Genomic DNA, 18,327 nt, shown 5'->3' on the forward strand with positions numbered 1-18,327 from the left:
CCATACACGTACAGATATTCTAAAAGACTTGAATCTAGAAGTTGTGGGACTGTGCAAATCTTTTTTTTTTTTTTTTAAAAAAGATTAAGTTATAGATAGACTTGTTAAACGTTTTTGAACTGCCACTTTGAAACATGCAACTTACAAATGTATAGAATTACGCCGGACTACGTAAAATATAACATGCGCTTTTGCCTTATAAATATTGAGCTCAAATGCTTTCACAACACCACACACACACATATATTAAAGATCGTTAGAAAACATTAGCAGATCTCGTTATTTAAAACCATGATGGTTTCCAATTAAGTGTCTCATCGTGATTACCTTATCTGCTTTGGTCATTTCCTTTGCCAAAGCTTACGATCCAAGTCCACTCCAAGATTTCTGTGTAGCCATTGATGATCCCAAAAATGGTGGTGCGTATAATAACTCTGCTGATTATTATTATCTTCCTTTATTATGATTAAATTTTTCATTTTTAATATATGCTTTCCAAATCAATATTTCTATTTGCAGTTTTTGTAAATGTTAAGTTCTGTAAGGATCCGAAGCAAGCGAAAGCAGAAGATTTCTTCTTCTCGGACCTCAACGAGGCAGGAGACACTGATAATGATGTCAAATCCAACGTGACAACAGTCAATGTCGATCAGATTCCAGGGCTAAACACCATGGGAATATCCTTAGTCCGCATAGACTATGCGCCATATGGACAGAACCCGCCTCACACACACCCTCGTGCTACTGAGATCCTTGTTCTTCTCGAGGGAACATTGTATGTCGGTTTTGTCTCTTCCAATCAAGACAATAACCGTCTATTTGCCAAAATGTTGCACCCAGGCGACGTGTTCGTGTTCCCCATTGATCCATTTCCAAGTGAATATGGGGAAGACCCCTGCAGTGGCCTTTGCTGGGCTAAGTAGTCAGAATCAGAACGCTGGTGTTATCACGATGTGTTTGGGTCGACGCCACCAATTAATCCAGAGATTCTGGCTCAGGCGTTTAAGTTAGATGTCAATGTTGTCAAGGACCTTGAGGCCAAGTTTAAAAACTAAATCATGTCATTACGAGTGTTTATTGTTGTGAAACTTATGTAATGATGTAATACGAATTAAAGGTGTGTGCTTAATAAAATAAAAAGGAGTTATTCACCTAATATGATATTTAATTTTAAGTTTATTTTTCTACTAGATAATACCCCGTCCGATGTGCAGGCTTTAAAGTTTTGGAAATAAAATTAAATTTAATAAAAATATATTAAAATTTATCATACATTAGTTATATTTTTTTTGTTATAATACACTGATTAATATCTATATACAAATTTTTTATTTATGTTACCATTAAAGTGTATTTTTTACACCTAGATATACAGTATGTTACAAATATATTATTTACCACCACCTAGAAAATGTCTATATGACCAAATTAAGTCAACTATTATATGTCTCTTTACTTTCAATTTTGCATAATTTTTTTAATCACTAAAATTGTTAACTCAAAAAATATTTTGAATAAAAAATAAATTATATCACAATAGTATATGACTAACTATGGAAAGAACCTCGGTTCTACCCTCCTCCCATATGGAGAGAACATTGCGTCCAACCTCCTCTACCATAGAGATGAAGAAAACCTTCGCTCTGCCTTCCTCCCTTGGGAGATAACCTTGCTTCCAACCTCCCCCACCTTACTCCCTGGGGAGGATAACCTTGTGTCAAACCTCCTCCACCATAGAGAGAACTTCGGCTCTGCCCTCCTTATGTGTGGAGATGAAACAACCCGATCCTTTTTTTTTAATAAATACAATATATACATATATATATAATTAAGTATCCATAATACTTAATTAACCAACCCAAACCACAACTCATCATTAAACCAACAATAACCATTAAGCACAGCGGAAACATACCAATAATACAAAACCAATACATCATCAATACAATAACATTCCTAACCAATCTATCCAACAACCTAGCATAACTCTATCCAAGGTTCCAACATAAAAAATGTAACCACCAACACATAAACGAGACCCTAGATCATCCTCCTCCTCATCGACATGATTCCACGTCACATACATGCACACCACAAACAACAATTGAGATGCGTAAGTATTATCATAAATACTTAGTGAGGCAATCTTCCCATCTACTGGACTATACACACAAGCAACTGAGATTCCAATTTTTAACAAAGAACAAACAAACTCAACAAACCATGAAATCACGAATCAGACAAGTTGGTGTCGACCGACACCAACATGATGTCGATCGACACTGGCCCAAACATGCGCGTTCTGCTCGAAGCCGATCATCGAATCTCCGTTTCCAACCACCTCCAATTGGGTTTTGCTAATGGGCCAAGCCCAATTCTCCTACGTGTACGTTTATATATATGTATATGTATATAATATATAATAAACATTTTTTTCTAAGTGCACATATATAAATATATATATATATATATATGTATATCTCATATAACATACTTGTATATATTATATCAAACCCAACATTGCATTAATCCAATCTGCTTAGGTGTGTGACCCTGTAGGATCGAATGATATTAGTAATGAGCATCTAAAGTCATTGATCATAAGAGGCTTCTAGCAAAACATTATGATCATCTAATATTATTCGACTCTCGAACCTTGACTATACAAGAGTAAGTACAAATGATTTTAGGAGATTCCCAACAATTAACAATGTTAATCATGTAAAGTTTTCACTTTCCCGTGCAGTAACGCATGGGCCGACATCGTAGTTTTTATAATAATAAATGCACGTAACAATTTTATTACAAATTTATCGCAAAATAGTGACAAAACTGTCGATTGCTTTTTATTACAAATTATCAATAATATTACGACATACAACAATTTCTTGCAAATTTTGCAAGAGATATTCAACGGTATGAGTTGTGACTATTTTACAAGAAGATTTTAGTAAAAATATTTGGCAAGATATGTGACATTTTTGTCACGGTATTTACAACAAAATAGGTTTTCACCCGCGGTACACCGCATGATAAAATTATAAATTATTGTGTTTTAAATAATAATTTTTAATATAATTAGCTTTTAAATTCTCAACTAATTAAATTTTATCTAATTAATTTATAATTTGGTTTAGAATATTTTTTCTTCTTCTTACATTTTATACAATTTGGAACCTAATTATGTTATATTTGTTATTAGATAGAATTTAAAATTTTAAAACACTTACTTTTGTTTTCTATAATTAAATAGATGTATATATCTATATGGTATGTGAGGAAGACTGCATTTAGGACAAGGTATGGACATTATGAGTTTGTGGTGATTCCGTTTAGGTTGACTAACGCGCCATCAGCGTTTATGAGATTGATGAAGAGCATGTTTCATGAATTTTTGGACGTGTCTGTCATCATTTTCATCGACGTTATCCTGGTTTATCCCAAGAGTCCGGAGAAGCATGCAATGCATTTGAGGGCAGTTCTGGAGAAGTTGCGGGAGCAGAAGTTGTTTGCTAAGTTGAGCACGTGGAGTTTCTGGCAGTGGGAGATGGGTTTTCTGGGTCATATCGTTGCTGCATAGGGGGTTTCTGTGGAATTGGAGAAGATTCAGGCTATCAGAGAATGGCCTAGACCGTAGAATGCCACGGAGATCAAGAGTTTCCTTGGGTTGGCAGGTTACTACAGGAGGTTTGTGCAAGGCTTTGTGAGCAGAGCACGTCCGATGACTAGGTTGACAGGGAAGGAGGTTCCTTTTGTTTGGCCACAAGAGTGCGAGGAGGGCTTTGCAAGCCTGAAGGAGATGTTGACTACTACTCCAGTATTGGCATTGCCAGAGCAGGGAGAACCCTATGTGGTATATACAGATGCATTCAGAGTTTGTTTGGGGTGTGTGTTGATGCAGCATGGGAAGGTGATTGCCTACGCTTCGCGGCAGTTGCGGAAGCATGAGGACAAGTATCCTACTCATGAATTGGAAATGGCTGCTATAGTTTTTATCCTAAATATTTGGAGATCTTATCTTTATAGTGCAAAGGTATATGTTTTTACAGATCATAAGAGCCTGAAGTACATATTCACTCAGCCCAATCTGAATTTGAGGCAGAGGCGGTGGATGGAGCTAGTGGCGGAATATAATTTGGAGATATCCTATCACCCTGGGAAAGCTAACTTGGTTGCAGATGCCTTGAGTCGGAAGCGGGCGACTTTGGCTCAGGAGTAGGATATGGAGTCTCTGGTAGGGGAGATCAGTGCTTTGAGCTTGTGTGCGATTTTTCAGGAGCCGTTGGGTTTGATTACAGCTGATAGAGTAGATCTTTTGAGCAAAAAGCAGTTGGCTCAGGAGAAGGATTTGGGGCTGGTGAATGCCTCGAAGGATGTTGACTCAGAGTATCAGGTCTCGGCTAATGGTAGTATATTGGTGCATGCATGGGCGGATTTGTGTTCCTAAGGATGATGAGATGAGGCAAGACATCCAGAGATAGGCTCATGCGAGCATGTTCTCAATTCATCTAGGAGCAACTAAGATGTACCGTGATCTCAAGATGTACTATCATTGGGTCGGGATGAAGAAGGATGTGGCTAGTTGGGTCGCTAGGTGCGATGTGTGTCAGCTAGTGAAGGTTGAGCATCAGGTCCCAGGTGGATTGCTGAAGAGTCTTCCCATTCCAGAGTAGAAGTGGGATATGATTACTATGGACTTCATAGTTGGTTTGCCAGTGTCGAGGTCGTTGGATGCTATTTGGGTCATTGGGGACCAGCTGACTAAGTCGGCACAATTTCTTGTCATTAAGAAGACTGATGGAGCAGCGGTCTTGGCTAAGAAGTATGTGAAGGAGATAGTCAGGTTGCATGGGGTGCCATCGAGTATTGTGTCTGATAGGGATTCCAAGTTCACTTCGGTGTTCTGGAGGGCATTTCAGTTAGAGATGGGCACTAAGGTGCATATGAGTACAGTTTACCATCCATAGACAGATGGGCAGTGAGATAGGACAATCTAGACGTTGGAGGATTTGTTGAGGATGTGTGTGTTGGACTGGGGTGGCCATTGGGCAGATCACCTAAGCTACCAAGCGAGTATTAGGATGGCTCCTCATGAGGCTTTGTATGGGAAGCCGTGTCGTACACCGTTATGCTGGACTCTGGTGGGGGAGAGGAGCATGTACGGGGCAAGTTTTGTTCAGGCGACCTAAGAGAAGATTCGGGTTCTCAAGCTGAACATGAAGGAAGCTCAGGATAGGCATAGGAGTTATGCCGACAAGAGGAGGAGAGATCTTAAGTTTCAGGTTGGAGATAGAGTGTACCTCAAGATGGCCATGTTGCGTGAACCGAACAGGTCATTGAGTGAGACTAAGTTGAGTATGAGGTATATGGGTCTGTTCAGAGTGATTTAGCGGGTGGGACCGATAGCATATAGGCTGGAGTTGCCTGAGGTTATGCTTGCGTTCCACAAGGTTTTTCATGTGTTGATGTTGGGAAAGTGTCTCCACGAGGATGATCAGGTGTTGGCTAAGATTCCTGAGGATCTTCAGCCTAGCATGTTTTGGAGACGAGATCAGTGAGGGTTCTCGAGAGGAGGATCAAGGAACTTTGGAAGAAGAAGATTCCTTTGATGAGAGTTCTTTGGGACTGTGATTGTGTTGAGGAGCATACTTGGGAGCCAGAGGCGAGGATGAAGGCAAGGTTGAAGAAGTGGTTCGACAAGCAAGTTGCGACTTGAACTTGTCTTGGCTGGTCCCAATTGTAGTCCGTGGAGTATTCCAGCCCATCTATCTTGTTTACTTGGTCGCTTAGGGTTGGTTGGTTGTGCCACTAAGTAACAAGACAAGGTGGTGTTCGGGATACAAAGTTCTGCAAGTCTGTGGTTAAAGGGGGAAAGGTTTTCTGAATTAGAAGTTGCTAAAGAGGAAATTTTCCAAAAGTGGAAAGTTCTAGAAACGGAAATTTTTATGGGAGTAAGAATTTGTCCATTTTTAGTGGTTGTGAGCCTTTGAGGGGCTTGTGTGGCTTTTGTGGCAGGCTATTTAGCCACTGTGTAGCCTTCGTGGCGGACTATTTAGCCAATTGTGTGGCCTTTGTGGTGGGCTGTTTAGCCAATATTGCATGTTTAGGCGGTCCTTTGGGATGTATGGTCTTCGTGACGGTCCTTCAGGAAAAGTGGTCTTCATAACGGTCCTTCGGAACAAGCGATCATCGTGACGGTCCTTCGGGACAAGCGGTCTTCATGATGGTCCTTTGGGACGAGTGGTCTTTTTGACGGTCCTGTTTAGGACGATTATTTGGCCTTGGTGGCGGTCTTGTTTAGGACATTTGTTTGGCCTTTGTGGTGGTCCTGTTAGTACATTTGTTTGGCCTTTGTGGTGGTCCTGGTTAGGACATATGTTGGCCTTTGTGGTGGCCCTTGTCGCATTGAGATGATCCTTGTGTGGTCATAAGGTATTCCAGTGAGGGGATCTGTTGTTGGTAGGTCATTGTGTTGTTCAACGCGAACCATGAGAAGGAAACCTGGATAAAGATAGGGCTCAGTCGTGTTCAGAATTGTTTGCTCACGACTCTTGGGGGGTTTCGGTTCTCCTAGTACTGCCATATTCTAAGACTTTGTGGCTTGAGAGTATGGTTGGTATATTGACTTTGGATGACAATCCAGGGGCGCGCTGTAGGGTGGCAACCCTAGAGACGAATATTAGACTTCCTTATATACTATGGCATGCAGGCTTCGGCCTGATGAGGAGCAAATAAAAACTCAAGGTTTAGGCCTGTGAGTAAAGGAAAGTCCAAAATTCAAGAGCAAATAATGCCTAGAACGTGAGCTTATCGCCAATAGGTGACCTTCCGTAGATCGTTCAGAGGAGTGCGGGCCATGGAGACGGTTGCACAAGGGTCCTTGGCTGATGATTGTTCGACATTCGAGGAGGAATCAATGTTGGTGGGGGAGAATTGTAACATCCGCGAACCAAAATGTTTATTTTGGGGATGGGTGTCAATCGACACCAAGGGGGTGTCCTCAACACCAACATTTTTTTGGTTCGACCAAATTGATTTAATTGTCGATTTTTGGTTGGTTTGGTTTAAGAAAAACCAAGGGAACCGAGATATTTAAGTGAATTGTTGCAGAAAGGGTTTTGGGAAAGTTATATTGTCGCCGCATCACAGTTTTGAGAGAAAAAGAGAGAAAAAGTGTGTTCGTGAGTTTTTGGGAAGTTTGGTGAGATTTCTTGGTGGTTCTTGAGATATCTGGACCTAGGAAGGTGGTGGAGGCTTGCTGGGAGTATGGGATTCGTCATTGTTGGTCAGAAAATTCCTACAAAGAGGTGAGTGCATGACCATGGCTGATCTAACCCTAAGATTCCTTTGTTCTTGCTTGTTTGTTGTTCTTTTGTGTGGTTTTCTTGTTGGGAATGGTTGCTTTAGGTTCCTACAAATGCATAAGGCTTGGGGTTTTGAGTATTTGACGATTTGGTGGCGATTGGAAGCGAGATACGACTCTCGGCTTCGAGCGGATCGCGGTTGCAGAGTCAGCGTCGATCGACACTAGGAGGGTGTCGGTCGACACCCAAGGTTCAACATCGGTCAACACTGTGGGGTAGTGACGATCGACACCAATGCCAGTGTCGGTCGACACTTGGCTGGTGTCGGTTAACACCTCCCTTCCAGCGAGATGATACTCGTTCCCTTGTTTGTTTGTATTGTTTGTTGATTGTTTTATTGCATTAGTATCTCAGTTGCTTGTGTGTATAGCCCAATAGATGGGAGGATTGCCTCACTGAGTGTTTATAAAATACTCATGCATCTCGATTTGTGTTTGTGGTGCAGGTAAAGGCAAAGTGTGATCGTGGAATCCAGGCGATGAAGAGGAGGATGTTCTAGGGACTCGATTGGTTGTTGTCCGGCATTGTTAGGTTGCTAGAGTTAGGTCATTAGAACATTGTTAGGTTGGGGGTTCTATATTTTCCTGATGTTTGGTTATTGGAATTGTTATACTTGGAATATTGGTTATTTAATTATTGGATAATTATTGGTTTAATGTTATGGTTTATGTTACCCGCTGTGGTGTGTCTGAGGTTAGGAGGGTAGTGGGTATGAGGCCACTAGTTGTAGAGTAACTATTATTTATTATTTATTAAAAAAACGGGTCGGGTCTTTTCACATAAGCACTTGAGAATGTTGTTTTGTGTATCTCATCCAAACAAAAACAAAATTTAAACATAGGTATTGATCAATGTGAGCAAGAGCAACATGATCATTACAGGCAATGCAGTTTCCAAGAGCAGACATATGTTCATCAAGAACAGACCTGAGTTTTCTTGAGAAGGCATAACAGGAGCTTCACATACAAGATCCTCCATTTTGTCAACCGAGTCATTGTCACTAGCACCAGCTGAAAGTGTCCAATTTATAAGTAGAAACAGAAGCTCCAGTTTTAAAAACCAAACCCTGAAAGTGTTCAAAACAGAAACTGCAGTTTTCAAAACCAAAACCTACAAGAACAAAACCAAAACCTTCAAGTTCACTACGAAAAGACTGGGCTGACGGAGAGCACGCTTAACCAAAAGAAGAAATGTCTCTTCGATAAACTAAGATGTAGGACAGGTTAAACCGCCACTACAAACAGAGATAGATCAAACAAGATAATTTAGCAAATTAATGTGGAAAAATCCACGTAAATCTAATAATACTTGGCCTTTTTCTTACCTTGAATCTGTTTAATCCACATCTATAATCAGAATTCAGGACAAGTTCTGCCTTTGACGTTTGATGTTTCCTCACAAGGAGTTTCAGAGTTTGTTATATCTCTAACGAATTTAATCCCATCAGCAATATGCACCTACAAGTATAAGAATGTGATGGTAGAGATAAGAGAATCAAATAGAAAGATGCTAAAGAATAGCATTGACACTAGTATTGAAAAGAAAGAATCTACCTTCAAGCGATCAGTTTGTATGAAACCAAAGTAATCCTTGCCAACACTAACCATTACCGGGTCAAGCTCAACTGCCTATTTAACGAGATACCATCATAAGTGTCAATCGAAAATACTCAGCTCCAAGACCAATTATAACAGTATTAACCTGATAAGCATCGGAAGATTTCAAAGACAAACAGTTCATAGCGGTTGAACCATGAACTTAATCTGAAGACAATGAGGCATGACTTAATAATGATCACCATCTTTCCGCACGATTCAGCCTTCTTCAGGTGGGAAGCTACCAATGTGAATCTAGAAAGATCACGAAAGAGTTATATGAGCTTCTTCATCATCATGGGAAATCGAGACAAGGTTAAGCCCGAAAGAGTTAGAGCGAAAAACGAAAATACAAAACAGATCAACGAAGGTTCTTGTTCATCTTTCCATGCCTTGCTCATTATACAAACACCAGCAGCAATCCCTGTCATTTTAAAAATCAGACCATCATCCATAGATTTTGGTTATACACCAAAATTGGCAGATATCGTAAATCAATCCAAGATCTTACCAAAAAAATAAAAAATCACAGTAGTAATAACATAATTTTACGAAACATTAAGACTCATCTATCACCCAAACATCAGGGAAAACCTAATCACAAATTGAGCAGTCGCGATGATGCGAGAAAGAGAGAGATGGTGGGTGAAACAAGGGAGAGACGGGAAGCAACATCCATCAAAGATTGCACTAAAGCAGACATGAGAAGACAAACCTTATGTGTCCAATTTAGGCCATCAGAAGCAACATCCGCCGACGATTTTTCCGGACTTTAGGTGAATCGTCGAATCCATCTCTGTTAACATCAAGAGAGGAAAGAGAGAAAGAGTCGAAAGAAGAAAGAAAAAAAAAAATTGTTTTTTATATTTACCCAACAACCAATCTAAACTTGACACGTAACATTCCTTATGAGTTGCTCAACTTCCCTATCGCAGAATCGATTCTCTAATTATTCACTATATTATAGAGGTTTATTTTTTGGGCCATAAATAGAATAGCAACTGATAGAGCATTCTCCAGTGGAGATGCTCTAATCGGGCCGTCATTAAAGTCCACTTGGTTTCAAACTTATCCTCTCACGAGTTTATAACACATCTCTTTATATCAGGCATATCTTTCTAATGAATGAACAAATTGACTTGATTCCATCTCGAGGAGAAACATGACTCTTTTAGCTTTCCATAGACAAAATTTGAGTTCTGAAAGTTTTTCTAAAGCAGAGATGAGAAGACAAACCTTATGTGTCCACTTTAGGCCATCAGAGCAACATCCGTCGATGATTTTTCCGGACTTGAGGTGATTTGGCGAATCCATCGCTGTTAACATCAAGAGAGTAAAGAGAGAAAGTGTAACAACCCGTCCCGTGGACTCTACTAGCCTCACTGCTAGCTTGCCCCCATAGGCCCAAAGCTGGCCCTGCAGGGCATCGATCCTAACCCCTCACTATGGCAAATGGAACTACTCATCCAAATCCACAGTAGGTTATTGGTGCGCCAGGATCAATTGGTGACAGTTTGTCATGTGGAAATGTTGTGAAAGGGTGGGGACCAGGGTTCGAGGAACGCGTGGCGCACCAATAACCTATTGGTGGATTGCGATATCCACAGTGATGGGTTAGGATCGATGCTCTGCAGGGCCAACTTGGGGTATGTTGGGGCGGCTAGCAGTGAGGCTAGTGGGCTAGTAGTGAGGCTAGTGGGGTCCACGGGACGGGTTGTCATATTAAAAATCGATTTTTATGTAACAACCCGTCCAATGGACCCCACTAGCCTCATTGTTAGCTGCCCCAACAGACCGTCCGCGGACCCCACTAGCCTCACTGCTAGCCATCCCAACGGATCCCAAGCTGGCCCTGTAGATCAATTGGTGGCAACTTGTCTTGTGGGAAGGTTGATAAAGGGTGAGGACCAGGGTTCGAGGAACGCCTGGCGCACCAATAACCTACTGGTGGATTGGGATGTCCACAGTGATGGGTTAGGATCGATGTCCTGCAGGGCCAGCTTGGGGTCCGTTGGGACGGCTAGCAGTGAGGCTAGTAGGATCTGCGGACGGTCTGTTGGGGCAGCTAGCAGTGAGGCTAGTGGGGTTCACGGGACGGGTTGTTAGAGAAAGAGTGGAAAGAAAAAAGAAAAAAAAAGAAAGAAAAAAAGAATTTTGCTTTTTATATTTATCCGACAACCAATCTAAACTTGACATATAACGTTCCTTATGAGTTGCTCAAGTTTCCTATTGAAGAATCTATTCTCGAATTATTGACTATATTATAGGTTTTTTTTTTGGGCCATAAATAGAATGGCAACCTATAGAGCACTCCCCAATGGAGATGTTGTACCACCCGTGCCCCAAAAAATATGAAATATGGAATTTTATATCGAGAATTGGAGTGAAGTTGGTTTAATTTTGCGGCTGGTTTACTAAGCTGGTCAATTTATTAATTAAATCAAAGTATGGTTTAATTAATTCTGGTTTAAATAAATCTTGGTTTAATCTAATTAAATCATGGTTTATTATAATTAAACCAAAAACCCTTTTTGTTAATAAGAGGACGCCTCCTTCCTGTTATTGTCGTGAATGACTGAAAGAAAACATAACAAAATTTGTTAGTCCCAAGTCGGGCGAGTGTAAAAATAACAAAATTCGATAAGATAATAAGATAATACTTTTTCTGAAATCCACATGTAAAATATGGTCTTATTAATATCATAATTTAATTACCATGTAAATTTACATATAATGTATTATGTATGTAAAGAAAAAAAAATATAATGTATGTTTCTCCTAAAGCTCATAGGGAGACTTACAAAATTAGATTACAAACTTGAGTCAACTGCAATGTTAGACCCCTCTTTTTCTCTCTCCAACATTTGCCACTTTCTCCCTATTAAATCCTTGTCCATTCATTGTATTCACAGAAATGCAATTATTTCTGATTTATTTAAATTTTTTTGCGAAAATGTTTATTACATCCATATTGTCATCTTCTTCTTTTATTTAAGGTTGTGCCACCACCATCAATTTTCCAACAACCATGAACAACCAAATTTGAAGCTCTTAAACCTTCAACAACCTGAATTTGTCAGCTTAAATAACACCCAATGCTATGAGACCTTCATTTTCTTCCATCTCCTCTCCATTTTAATCCAAGAAAACTTGCAAGTGCATTCATCTTGTTATATGTCATGATTCTTGGATAGTGATTAAATTGGTGCTGGGTTTCTTCCGTGGTGACTAAAGACGACGTCCTGGGTGCTTGACATTGTGAAACAACCACCGATAAGGTTATTTTCCGGTAGATTTCGTGATTTTCCTAGATTTTTTTGTGAAATTAGACTTCATTTGTTAGTCTAACCGTCATAATATCATGTAAAGTCTACTATGTGGTCAATTTTGCAATTAAAAATTTATCGAGTTTCGAGCCCGTAAACTGAAATTTCAGTCTCCTTAATTTCATTTGAAAACAAAAAAATATGGTTCAGACTGCATTATAATCTTTCTCTTAGATAATTCGTTTGCAGTCTACTAAGGTGTATTTTTGCAATTGACCAAATTCTTGACTTTTTAGTTATGACTGCCGAACGAAGTCTTCTTCCGATAATAAAAGAGTAGACTTCTATAGTGGCTATTTTTGGATTTGACCAAAATATAAAAACATTGACTGTAATATTATTGATATAAAATTAATTAGTTGACTACAAAAGAAGTCTACTAGTTAAAAAATTAAAATGTTGGTCAACCCCAAAAATGACTACGGCAGACTGCAAACGAAGTCAACATTCCTAGAGACTTCGTACGTAGTCTACTTGGCGAAAGTCAAACTTGGTCAATTGCAAAACTAACCACAACGAAGTTTACTTTTTCTAGTTGACGGATAGATGAAGTCTACTTGTTAGCTAGAAGTCTACTACAAAGTCAATGGTTTGGTCAATTGCAAAAATAACCAGAGTAGACTGTAATCGAACTTAACTTGTCGAAACTTTCTACGAAGTCTACTCTGTTATATGTTTTTAATTGCAAAACTGACCAAAAAAATTAACAAAGGAAGACAACAAAAGAAGTCAACTATCCTAGTAGACTTCATACGGTGTCTGCTTTATTAAATTGGAATTGCAAAAGTAGACCACACAAAATAGGCTTCAAGAGAAGTATCTTCATATAGGCTAGTTTATGTCAATAATCGTCATAATTTGAAAGCCAATTTATTGTAAATTGGTGAATAATTTTTAAGATTTTTTTGTTGTATTCTTTGATATATGTTATATATTTGCTTCTATATGTTTTTGACATGATTATATATTATATATATGGAAAAATCAAGTTTTTGGTTTTCTTAAGCAGTTATGTCATTAACTTAGACTTATTTTGGAAGTCATATTTTTTTAGGATACATTTGTGAGAACGAACATGTTAAAGTTTAAGTTAATAAAAAAAAAGCCACGTAGTGATGACATTCGAAGAAACAAAATGCTCCTATATAACATATTCGTTATTTGTATTATTTATCTGACACTGGATACTGGAGCAACAATAAATTACGAATATTGCATCTTTTTCATAGGTGTAAGAAGGTTGTTTTCACGAGTAGTTCTGTTTGCACTGATCCAGAAAATTATCTTAGCAATACTTTTTGTACCATTTTATTTGTCTTCAAGATGAAACAATAAGGATCACTTGCCCACACTTCTCGTCAACAATTATATAATTGTATTAGCAGTTATATTTCTTACAGATTTACAAATATAATGTTCTTCTTCCATGTTTCCATACCAAACACATGTTTTAGTTCTTCCAGATGGACCAGATCCATCTCCACACATCAATTACTTCCATAATATAATAAAACTAACTCCTACATATTTGTTGAAAATATTTTAAATTAAGAGTGAACTTAGTTTAGATTATGAACTTATAGAATGAATAGAAAAAAACGAATCTTATAATCGCTGCATAAGTTTATGCTTTTAACGTCGATCAACGTCTTGCTTCCCATCGTTGTTGATACATCTTTATAGTTATAGCTGAGATAAAGAGATGTGATTCCACCATCGTCAGCTTTGTTGACCACTTCTTGAAGAACACTGCAAACCACATCCCAAGAACACAAATCACATGTGAGTACAGATTCCTACAAAGCTAACTAAACTCCATCAAGTAACAAATAAACGGACAATGTTATTAACAAATCACTGATTGCACAATTCACAGCTAATCATACGAATCATGTAATCAGGTGAGATGGGGTTAGGTGTCAAACATTGGTAAGCTAAATCTGTATCTGCCAAAAGTATTTGTTTTTTCAAGATCTGCAACGTTTCTTCACACCAAAAGATATCACTTATCTGCGAAGAACTCAAGAGAGAAAAATAGAACCACAGAACTACAAGAGAGAAAAACAGAGAAGATTGAAAAGAGTTTCTTACTCGCTTAGAACCAAACCATGACTAAAGAAGACTATGACTACCAAAACGAATTTAGAACCAAGAGTCACTGAATTGGTAATATGCGAATTAGCAAACCTAACAATCTACAATGAGATCCCAGAAAAAAACTAACTTCACCTAAATGGTCCTGTTCGTTTCGTCGTCGCAGGCGGCAGCGGCAGCGACAGCGTCAAACATTACCCCAGGTTATTGTTCGTTTCATCGCCGTTATCTCTGCCGCTGCCGCACGTATGCTGTTCTTTTTGTTAACGCTTCCGCTGTCGCTACCGCAACCGCAGGTTTTGTGTTCGTTTTGCTGACGTTGCGGCAATTTTACACTCAATTCTTATTTTATTTTTATAAATTTGTATCATTATATTTTAAATGTAATTTAAATCTTTTACAACCAGAAAATATTTTTTATTTTAGCTGGTAATAATTTTTAGTTAGATATATAGTTATAACAACATATATAGTAAAAATTTCTAATAAGGTAAACAGCCTTGACCATATTCATTCGTGATGTTTTTACGCAGAGCTTCCATCGCTCTATCACCAGTCGGCTCATATGCAATATGTTGTTGTTGTTGTTCTTCTTCTTCTTCTTCTTTTTCTTCTCCTTCTCCTTCTCTTTCTTCCTCTTCTCCTTCATCACCATGATATGCTTCTGTACTATGCCAATGTACAAAATCATGATCTTCCCTATGTGAATCCCGTATGAAATTGTGTAGTGCCATCGTTGCCGTTACGAGTTTAATCCACTTAGTGAGACCATATTTTGGATGCTTACGATCCAAAATCCTCCATTTTGCTTTCCACACTCCAAATGTCCTCTCAATCACAGATCGCATACCTGAATGCTTTTTGTTGAACAACTCTCGTGCACTTACTGGTGGTCCTCCTCTAGCAAATTGACCAAGATGATATCGCAAACCACGATGTGGACCAAGATACCCTGTCCTTGTGGGGTACCCAGAGTCAACAAGATAGTACTTCCCACTAGGCGGATGTGGGAAAAAAGGTTCATACCTCGCACAATGAGTCAAGACCTTTGTATCATGTGCTCTACCAGGTACACCGACATATGCGTATATGAACTTCATATCGAAGTTACATATAGCAAGAACATTTATTGTAGGTTCTTGCTTTCTACCTTTATATGCTTCTGCAGATCGACTCGGAGGACGAACCGGGGTATGAGTTCCATCAAGTGCTCCAACACAATCTTTAAAAAATGGCCAATATCGATCATCATTCCTCAAAACAGGGTTTACTCTGGTAAATTCACCTTCTTGTGGCTTTAGTGTATCTGCTGCAAACTTGATGAGAGCACTCAAAACATCATCAACCTTCCTTTTCANCAACCTTCCGTTTCATTGTATCCAATGACCGTTGATATCTTGCAGTTATATCTCGGATAGTTTTATCCTGACCAACGACCTCAAGAAACATGGCAACAGATTCCTCAATGTAGACATTTTCAGACTCTAGTAATCCATATCGTATAGCTAGCATCTTACATAAAGCCTTAAAAGTTCTTTGGTTCATTCGAAGAATGTCATAACATTGTGTATCTGATCCATGCATAAGTTGTTGGACATGGCACCATCCTGCTCCTCGATCTGTTCTATGACTTAACCTCTCTGCAGTAAGTGAATCAATCAAACCAAGTTCATCATCATCATCACCATCATCATCACCCAACATCCATCTTCTAATCATCTACAAAACCATAGAATAGTTGCCATAAATAAACTAATTGCCAAACACAACCGAAACTCGTTAATCGTTCATAACACAACAATGTTCATAACACAACCAAAACCAAAACTCGTTCATAACACAACCAAAACCAAAACTCGTTCATAACACAACAAAACCAAAACTATAACACATGCAATGTCATGATCTGCTTCATAAACACTACAAATCATCAAGTTTCCTTCTAGTCATAAGCTCCAAAAAACTAATCTTATCTTCAGCACTAGTAAAAGCTATAAAACCTCGCTTGGTTGCTTCATCTGCTATAAGATGCTGAACTGCTGCTTTGTAAAATGAAGACCACTTCATAATTCCAGGCAATCCATTAAGTGACTCTAATACACTCTCAACACTTGATGCATACTCACGCTCCAACATCTGTTCCGCTATTTTATCCTTCTTCTCAAGAGCTTCAGTCCGTTTTATAACAGCTTCAACATCCATATCTTTCTCCCTACGCCTTTTTTTTGCTCTTGAACTTCCAACTTGGGCTTGTGTTTGAGTCTGTTTCTCTACCGGTGCTGGCATATCTTTGTCAACAGAATCAACTTCATCATCATCATCTCCATCCACTGTAGAATTTAAACTAGCTTCTCCAGTTTGAGAGCTCCATCCTTCAGCTCCAGTAACTATTACCAAACAGAATTCTTCTTCAAACACATCCATATTAGCAATCATTTTGCTTCTAAATTTTCTTGCTGCAGGCCATTCCTATAGAGCATAAACAAAGGAGTGTTATATACTACTAAACTTAGGCAGAATAACTACATTAAGAAGAGACTGTGATCAAAAGAACAAGCATATATAGCACAAGCAAGTACCTCTATTCGTTGCTTCCACCAATCATCTGACATCTCCAACCTTCCCATATCATCATACCGAGCCTCAGGCCTATTATGAGTTAACGTTCTAAAGGTGGCGTACTTTTTCTTACACGAATCATACTTATTCTTAAAATGAGGGATCCATTTGTTAAATCCCCTCTTAAATTTCTCTTCAAACTTCTTCATGATGGTATCTTTCCCAGTTTGATTCATTCCTACACTTGTTCTATTTCCTTTTTTTCTCTCATCCGCATAAAGTTGAAAGAATAATCGAGTTTCATCATCCGTCCAACTCTAAAATGATGCATAAAAAAATATGAAACCACAACCACTAAGATCCAAACCAAACACTAAGATAAAAGCCAAAACACTTACGTCTTTAGACATCTTCTTTCTCAAAACACTTGAGTTTTAACCTGAGAAATCATCAAAAGCCAAACAAACAAGTGTTAAACATATCAGCATACATGAGAAATCGTCAAAAGCCAAACAAAAAGTGTTAAACAAGAAACTTTTTCACTTTCCAAATTACTTAAACAGAGACAATGAAGCCATAAAGCTACTAAATTCGTCTGTCTTGATGCAGACGACAAACAGAGTGCCAAAACAACCTAGAAAATTATAAAACTTAGTGGAAAGATTCACAACAGACATACAAAGCCACAGAAAAAAACAGATCTTAATTTAGACTCACGGTTTTAAAGTTATGACCAAATTCCCAACACATAACCCGAATGACACAACCCTGCCAACAGTCAACTTTGGAATCAATTTCCCATCAAACCAAATGGACCCAGAAGACTATCTTTATATCAATGTAAAGATCTTGCTCTCAAGTTTTCAGAACATGTTTCAGACCTAAAATTTGAGGTATGTAACCAAAGAAAACCAAAACCAAAAAATCAACCTGTTTCACTTGACTTTATACCCTTTTTCCTCTAACAACAATACACTGCTGAACTCTTATCCGAATAAACTGCTAAACTCTTATCCCAAATATGGTGCTAAATATAGCTTAAACAAAACCCAGATTCAGTTTCTATTGGTTCTGCTTGTTAATACCCTAGTTCTGTATCTACAACATTGAAACAAAGAAGCAGAGAGAGAAAGAGGTACTGAATTGGGCGAAGAAGAAAGATTGAGACTAAGCACTCATGAGCAACGAGAGATCGATACTAAGCTATACTAAGCTATCAAGAGTGAAATAGAGAAGAAGAAGCATGAGAGCTTACCATACTCACCAGAATTGAAGGCGACGAAGATGACGAAGAAGACGAAGAGAGAATTGTCTTCTTCGTGTTCTTATTAGGGTTAAAGGTTATTTTGTAAATCCTTCAACAAACAAGGGTAGTTTTGTCATTTTTCA

The 18,327-nt window shown here is 38.6% G+C and overlaps 1 long non-coding RNA gene and 1 pseudogene across 3 annotated transcripts; one reads left to right on the forward strand and one right to left on the reverse strand.

Annotated features, from left to right (window-relative positions):
- LOC104720440 lies at window positions 305-1,065 on the forward strand (annotated as a pseudogene).
- On the reverse strand, window positions 8,089-9,799 carry LOC104719147. Of its 3 annotated transcripts, XR_756532.2 has the most exons (6): window positions 9,675-9,798; window positions 9,313-9,383; window positions 9,066-9,214; window positions 8,918-8,992; window positions 8,689-8,821; window positions 8,089-8,598 (listed from the first exon to the last, which is right to left on the reverse strand). It is a non-coding gene; the product is annotated as an uncharacterized LOC104719147 (long non-coding RNA). The 3 variants fall into 3 exon arrangements; XR_756530.2 differs by having other exon boundaries at window positions 9,066-9,383; window positions 9,675-9,799; XR_756531.2 differs by having other exon boundaries at window positions 8,089-8,430; window positions 9,066-9,383.

This window comes from Camelina sativa, chromosome 10 (assembly GCF_000633955.1).
Source record: "Camelina sativa cultivar DH55 chromosome 10, Cs, whole genome shotgun sequence".
In the NCBI taxonomy this organism is placed as follows: domain Eukaryota; kingdom Viridiplantae; phylum Streptophyta; class Magnoliopsida; order Brassicales; family Brassicaceae; genus Camelina; species Camelina sativa.